Source organism: Crinia signifera, chromosome 8, assembly GCF_055691185.1.
Source record: "Crinia signifera chromosome 8, ASM5569118v1, whole genome shotgun sequence".
Lineage (NCBI taxonomy): Eukaryota > Metazoa > Chordata > Amphibia > Anura > Myobatrachidae > Crinia > Crinia signifera.
The window spans coordinates 147008124-147016937 of record NC_139224.1 but is presented as its reverse complement, the minus strand read 5'-3'; positions in this window follow the sequence as shown (position 1 = coordinate 147016937).

Here is an 8814-nt window from a genome sequence, read left to right as displayed (position 1 = left end):
ACATGTTATGTCCCAAAGAATAATTTTTTGACAATACAGACATAATATCTTAATCCATGACTACAACGGTATGTGTGTGTCATAATGTTTAATGTGACATTATAAAAAAAATATATATAGGATAGTGTTGTGTAATTAATGTTATTAAAGTTTTATTTATTTTGAATTTGTATATGTCCATCTGTCTGCATTGCAGAGCAGAGGATGCAGACTTATTTCTATGCTGATATGCGTTTTATATCCTTTTTATTACCAACATAGATTTATGTAAGTATCGCCCTCATTTGCGGCATTCTTTTTCAGTCTGTTTGCGAGCAGGGAAGACCATTGGCCATTAATGGGTTGCAACGATTCAAAGGTCTACGGCTTATGGGGGTATAGGTCATCGGGTGGACCACTGAAGGTTACCAACTTGAATAGGTGGACAAGGCTAAGGTCGACTGGTCTGGAAAGTTGACATAAGCATTAGGTTGACAATAACAAGGTTGACAGTCAAAAGGTCAACAAATGTTTTTCAAAAATGTTGGCTCTGAATGTGGACATAGTCAACATGGACACAGTCAAAGTGTACCGCAAGCGCTAGCCATGCTTCGGGCACTTTTCTATTCTTCCTCCATGCCCAAGTGGATGGTAGGGCACGGAGGTAGATGTCGGCCCAAAATTTTTTTTTAGAAAAAAATCATGTCGACCTAATGCTTGTGTTGACCTTCTAACCCTGTCAACCTTAGCCATGTTGACCTATTTCAAGTGTCGACCTTCAGTGGTCGACCCAATGCATGTCGACCTTAATAGAGTCAACCTAATGACCATATCCCGGCCTATGGCAAGTGTGTCTTTCTTTTCTCCACCATTAATGGTTGCACAGCATCAATGGTGGTACCCCAATGCTAAGAAAACATTGCACCATCGGCCCCATGGCTAAGGTCTATGCATTTGCATTACTCAGCCATCAGGGTCTAAATCGTCAATTGTTTTCTACTGATGGTTTAAAACCATCGACCATTGGTAGTAGTCTTTGATGGGCATCGCTAGTTAGGAGTCCCTTCTTTCAAACTACAGTAGTTGCCCCCATAAGATGATTTTCCAAGTGACCAGGGTAATCACCAAGCATTACAGACATATCATAGTCACAACTCCCAAACTACCATCTATAAATTTAGGGGAACCTCTTTTAATTTATGTAACCCTAGTACCTATTATCTTGAGATTACCAGTGATCACCAGTTAACTTAGATTGTAAATGGATGACGATGGCACCAAATGTGTCTCTCCTGTAGATGAGGGAGCGCACATACTGACCTTCTCACATTTGGAGTCACCCTTGTTTGGGGAAGGAGGGTTAGGAAACCTTCTTTGTAGTTATTGTCTGGTGTACACCAAACAATGAATGAAACAGTACACAAACAAAAGAAAGTCTAATTCTCTGCAGATGGGGGATCAACAGCCAAGATCTACTGTCTCTTATGTCAAATCAACAGGGATACCTTATTCAATGCATTAAAAAGGTCATGTTGGGCTAGCGTATGAATCCTAAACATTCCAAGAGTTTGAATAGACAGCAAAAATTATCCACCACCACCCCCCCCCCCCAAAAAAAAAGACATTATCATTATCTAGTGCAGATTTTTTTAATGAAAACCTACTTGTAGAAATTTGCATTGTGCAGTTTGAAAGGAAGAATTAATGTGTAAGCGAGAATCCCAACGTTTTTATTTTTGATGTTAGTTAAAAGAAAAAAATAAACAAATCAAATAAATCAAATTTGTTTTTTGTTCACTTTCCTTAAAATTTCAATACAGATTAGCCCATGTTGGTACTATTTTATATGACGTAATGGGCAAAGTAAAAAGACATGAGGAAATATTAATTAAGGTTGATTTTGGCTATTTTATTGATCTTTATACTTTTCATTTCGATTAAGTGCAGTCTTAATCTGACTTTTATCAACACACATTTAATAATAAAGGATTTTTTATATTCATTTTTGAATGTTAGTTAATGTATGATGTAGCCCCGGAAGAGTTTTATCGATTTGAAATTGATAAAAGTCGACCAGTATGAACCTTTTGGATTTTTAAAGACTGCTCCTGGGTTAAGAAATTAGACCAGTCTCCCAGATCCTTTAAACTTCCCCAGTCAAGTGGCTGGTTTGACGCAGACTTGCCTACCCTCCCGCATTGACCGAGAAGCTCCAGATTTTTGCATGAGCCTCCCGCTGCCCTGTTAACCTGCCCACACCTCCCGGTTTTTGTAAGGCCTCCATTAAAATCCAGACTGCGTTTGCACGCGTCTGGAGGGGGCCTGCTCCTGAGTGTACACAGCCGGAGTGTATCGGTGGCCGATGTGCTGTACATAGGCCCTGATTCTGGTTGATTTGGTAAGCTGCAAAGCTCACAGCTTACGGAGTCCTAGAGGGCCTGCTCCGCCAAATTGCTGCCCCTTGTCATGAAGACACATCCCCTCGCATGTCCCGCTGGCAGAGAAATAATTTGGTGGTCTTAACCTACCTAACGTACATTTCGCTGCTATACAGGGTCCATCAGTAGTTGGTAGTTGACAAGTTTTATGGGGTGGGTGGAGTTGGGGGTTGGATGCACTAATGGACCACGCATGCTGATATGCTCCAGGCCCCCTTGCTATTCAATGCCATTATTTAAAGGGCCTGTACACCTCTCCTCTGGCCCCAGTGGGCCCACCTCTTCCACTAGGGTTCAGGTTCCAGACTCTATCCTTATACATTTGAATTATACATATATTACAGTATTCTGCACAAGACTATTGTGCATTTTGTACAGTGTATTTGCTCTTATTAATGTGACACATTTAAATGCATGCACTAGCAGTCTTTATATATCATATCTCCCAACTTTCTAGATGTAGGTGTGTGGCCTCTGTAGGAAGGGGCATGGCATCTTGAGGAAGCCATGGTCGCTAGCAATGTCCCCATTTTCTTCACTGCGAGTGCATGCACAGTGCTCTATGAGCTGCTGGCCATGCCCCCTGTCCCTCTCTCTCTTGTGAATAGATGCTGTGTGTCTAATTTACATTGCTTTGCTACAAAGAGTAGTTAGTGATAGGCTGCCCTGTCCCTCCCACTGCGGGACATTGCTGCCCGTAGGGTTACCACCAACTCATCCCTTTAATTTCGGACACATATTAATTACACAGGTTCTGTGGCTGGCTGGCTGACTTCAAGACTCCATTTCACCTGGTTTTAAACTGCCACAGACCCTGTGTAATTAATATGTGTCCGGAATTAAAGGGATGAGGTGGTAACCCTAGCTGCCCGCGAGTTGGAAGTGAGACAATCACCAATATCGTGGCCAGTTGGCCAGTATTATATACTTTTCTGAATGGGCCCAGGCCATACACTCTCTAATTGCACAATAGCACTGTGGCGGCTATTTAAACCCCCACTGGACTGAAGCCTGGTCACCCCCCCCCCCCTTCCCGCCACTACCACTGCATTCCCCCAATGGGCCCTTCATGCCCCAGTCCGACACTGTTTATCCATATTCCAGTCCCATCTATCGGGTACGGAAACAAGCGGGGAGTGAGCTGCACATAGTCAAAATGCTCTCATAGCTGACTAAAGTTATATTCCTGTAGTTATGGAAACTTTATTTCCATTGTGACTTGAAAAAGGAGGGAACAGAGGTTTATAGTCAGGGGCAGGGGATGGCATACTAGCCAACTGCAGCTAAACATTAATGCACTAATTAAAAATGAGAATAAGTCAATGTCATTTGCTCTTTAAATAGAAATATCATTACAAACTTGACATATCACAGCCGTGGTTACGTGTCTGACCGGTTGTGCAGTCACCAATACATATTATACAAGGGATTAACTCATTTACCGAAGGAAATAAAAACCAGATGGTGAGTTTTGTTGTGTTACATTGTCTGATCTGGTTTCCTTTTATAGGAACACATAACCCGATGTGATGTTTAAAATATGAACATACAGTATAGTTAAACATCCCATGTAATGCCCTTTGGGTCTTTGTTCTTTATATAAATGCAGAGCAGTTGTTGTCAGATTGTACTAGTCATCTAAACTTTCTCCTGATGCAGTAAGGCTGTTGCTAAGCAACCGACTGTCATTTCTATAATGTTTGGGAAAAATTCACTTCTCTTGGGTACCATACCCTAAGTGACCGATTAATGTTACCTAAAATGTCACTTACAGTAACAACAAAAAGGTTAAAAGATTTCCACAGCTAATATAATGCAAATGTATTCATAGTACAGGTTGTGTACCCCTTATCCGAAATGCTCAGGACCCCAAGCATTTTGGATAAGGGATTTTTTTGAATTTTGGAATATATATATATATTTTTTTATACTACCTGGTGCTCCGATGGTCCCCCGATGTCCATGGTGTCCCCCGGCGTCCACAGCGGCATTCAGTATCCTCTTCAGCGGCATCTCTGGTCCCAGGGGTGTACCCCTGGGACTGGATATGCCGCTGAAGAGGATCCGGGAGGCCTCCGTGGACATCGGGGACGATGTAAGCATGAAAAAAGGGGGCTGGAGGGAATTAACCCCCTAAAACAAAAAAACCTGAAATATTCTGAAAAACAGCACGATTTTCGGAATATTTAGATTTCAGCAATCCACGGATAAGGGATAAGGGAGACCCGACCTGTACAAACAGAGGCCGGTTTTCCACAAGGCAACCAATGTTTTTTTTTATTGTGCTATCCTATTTGGATCGCCCAATAAAAAGCATGAACACACACAGGTCCAGTGAAACTGCCGCAGCCCCTTCAGCAGGAAAAACAATATTCCCGATATGTCGCAGCATGGATTACTTTAAAAGCCTATTACACAAAAAGCAGCTGACCCCACCATCTATACTACTGCTACTTCTGTCGCAGCGTTACTTACTTATGCCAATTCCTGCCTTCTGCGCTAGCATATGCACAGTGAGCAGACATCGGAGGGATCCCACAGTGGTGCTGAGAGCCCTGATCATGCTGGCCTACAGTACATTTTTGCACAGAGGGGGCTGGACCATCACTAGATGGCCACATTCCCTCATAGTACCAGGGCCCGGCAGAGCTGTCGGCAGCCCTGGGATCCCATAGAAGCAGCAGAGCTCTGAGACCATGGCATTTGTTCTTCCAGACAAGCTCCGAAATCTTAATATGTTCAGGTTGGTCTTATAAGTTTACATATATTTTATATAACAGGCCATTTAGTGATGATGAAAATGCCCCTTAGTCTTGAAATGGTTTCAAATATAGGTCTAAATTGAAATTAGAGATGTGCGGGCTCGGATTTCAGAGATCCGAGCCCCCACGGACGTCATCATTCCGAGCCCGATTCCGAGCAGCGCTCGGAGATTCCCGCCTGACTCGGTCCGTCCGCGTGATTAGAATGTCATCTCCCGGCGTCGGATTTCGCGAGGCTTTATAAGCGGCTGCCACGCCCGCCATCTTCACTCCAGTCAAGTAGTGGGTTGGGAGAGGGTGTGTTGGTGCTGCTGCTGGGGCTTAAACTTGAGCTTGACCTTGAGCTTTTGCAATCGCTGGTGCTGTCTCTCAGTGCTGCTGTGTAGTAGTCTAACTGTGTACTTGTAGTACTACTGTCTCCTCTGTGCGGTCTACCTCTGGTGTGCTGTGCTGCCTGTAATTGATTATTTTATTTGCTGGGGCTGTCTCCCTCAGTGCTGCTGTGTACTCTGTTCTCAGCTTAGGACAACAGCCTAACTGTGTACTTGTAGTACTACTGTCTCCTCTGTGCGGTCTACCTCTGGTGAGCTGTGCTGTAATTAATTATTTTATTTGCTAGGGCTGTCTCCCTCAGTGCTGCTGTGTACTATGTTCTCCTCTGCTTAGGAGAACAGTCTAACTGTGTACCTGCCTGTAGTACTACTGTCTCCTCTGTGCTGGGGCATACCTCTGGTGCTGTGCTGTGCCATTTATTATATATATTAATAATTATTAATTAATTATATTAAATAAATATATATAGTCCACTGGTGCTGCACTGCTGCCTGCACTGAATCTGCCAGTCTGGCGGTCTGTGGTCTGGGGCTCACTGGCTAATAAATAATTAAATACTGCCTGCCTAATAAATAATTAAATACTGCCGTATATCTCTACCTTTGTGGTCTGGGGCTCACTGGCTATACTGCCGTATGTACCGTCTGGTCTGGGGCTCACTGGCTAATAAATAATTAAATACTGCCAGTAGCGCACGCAGGGGGGGTTTCTGAGTACCCAGAAACCCCCCCCAGGAGTCTAAGGGCCCTCAGCTGAAAGCTGAGGGTCCCCTTTTTCCATGGGTATAAGAATTGTAAAAATCGGCCCTTGGGAACCGGAGATATCTGACTTCAAAACAGTGGTCCCCATCCAAGCCTGTTAATTAATTTCCAGTCAGATATTTCAGGTTCTGTCTGACATAGAGTTTTTCTGATGATATATTCCAAAATCTGGAACTCTCCCTCTTTGATGGGAATCGGTACATCTGTCAGAATGAACTTAGGTCTACAGTCATTAGGTCGACCCCACTAGGTCGACTGGCAGGAAGGTCGACCTGACTTAAGGTCGACATGGGCAAAGGTCGACATGACTGAAGGTGGAATTTGCATAAAGGTCGACATGAGGAAGGTCGACTGGTCATAAGGTCGACATGGGTTTTTCACTGTTTTTTTATCTGAATGTCGACAAAGTCGACATGGACACAGTTGGCAATGAGAATCGGACCCTCGCATCTCTCGCTTCGCTCGCAATGCTTCGGGCACGGTGCCTCGCTGCACTCGGCACACTATTTTATTCTCCCACCACGCCCTAGTGGATGGTAGGGCATGAAATACCGCCTGTCGGCACATGTCGGCTCAAAAAACAGTGAAAAACCCATGTCGACCTTATGACCAGTCGACCTTCCTCATGTCGACCTTTATGCAAATTCGACCTTAAGTCATGTCGACCTTGGCCCATGTCGACCTTAAGTCAGGTCGACCTTCCTGCCACTCGACCTAGTGGGGTCGACCTAATGACTGTAGACCTAAGTTCATTCTGACAGATGACCGCTTCCCCTTTGATGGACACTAGTAGCTTGTCTCTACTGTTCCCAGAACTAGAGATATCAGCCTTCCAGCAGCTGGTTACTGCTCCAGCTCCACACACCTGGTATGTTGTTTTATATATTCGTTGGCAGATTGCTCTGCCCCCTGAACTCTGACCCCCTAGTCCCCACTACCATTTGGTAGGTGGGATTCTCTAGTTTATAATTCCATTCAAATCTAAGCAATCTATTTCCAGGAACTGGAGATATCTGCAGTCAAGCAAGCTGTCCTCCCACCAGAAAATTATGAATAATAAGCCCACTCCACTATACACCCCTCCTCTGCATATTAAACATCCTCTACCACCCTGGAAGTTATGTATCAGGACCCCTTCATTCAGCCCAATGCCCCCTTCTCCCATCCCATCTCCCACCATCTGTGCAGTAAAGGGGTAATTAGTGGAAATTACTGATCCAGGCCCTACATGCTGAGCTGTTGATATAATACCCCCTAACACCCGCCGGACATCAAAGCTTCCCCCACCCCTACCGCTGGAGGATCGGTAGGGGCCCCAATACATTGCTATGCGCAGGGGTCTACACTGCTGTTGACGCCCCTGTATGTATGTATGTATGTATGTGTATGTATGTATATATATACAAAGCAGGGTCCCAGGAGAATCCAAGAACAGACACGGCACTGCAGCTTCTTGATGAAAAAACAAACTTTGTTTATTTGCCTCGACGGGCCGTTTCGGGGCATACACCCCTTTCTCAGGAGAATGCAAATAGTACAAAGTATACATGCATCATACAGCGTTTAAAAAGGAACATTTGGCGCCACACTCACCTCATTACCTGCAGAGTCCACTCCCAGCCCACCGCAGATGACACGCGCGCCCAGCAGTGACGTATCTGGCTCACACCCATCTACGTCACGGCCATAGCAACGCGTCTCAACCCACGGTAGTCATGGTAATGGACGCCGCTACCTAACACCGCCGTAGGACAGCGCACGGAGTACCCGCCACGGGAGGGCATACACAGAGTCTCTCACTCTGCCGCGCACGCCGCCCCGTCACGGACATCCATGAGCCATCCACCAACACCACAGCCAAGCCCCCGAGTCGTCCCCCCAGAGACCTCACACGCCTCAGCAGGGACTCACCGCGGGCATGGCAGGCAATTGGCCACAGCGATGTCGGTATTGGCAACCAGGAGGGTGCCGCGCCGACAATCCCACAAATACATAACCATCTTTACAATATTGCACCATGTAAGTATCACAAATACTGTATTCAATAATTGTAACGTGTATGGAAACTTTTACACCTGAAGGAAAACTGGGGAATAGGGCTACTGGCGAAACCCCAACAACAAAAAAAAACGACACTCAGCAGCCACCCCATGGGTGTGTTGGAAGAGCTGCCAATTATTTATAAATGATAACCGTTATATCCAACTCATTGATAATTTAATAACTCAAAGGCTTAAACCAGGACAATGCCAGGTACGTCAGTCAGTTATACATAATGTGTGCTGTTAGTGGTTTTATTGTATTCTTGTTATGTAATACGATCCACAAAAAATTCCTAGTGTGCACAAGCACACATGGCCAATAAAGTTGATTCTGATTCTGATACATAGATCTTTTAATAATTATGCTAGGACACTACCAGTAGATGGGTGATGGGGCTTCATAGCACATTCCTGACAGGGGCCCCAATACATTGCTATGCGCAGGGGTCTACACTGCTGTTGACGCCCCTGTATGTATGTATGTATGTGTATGTATGTA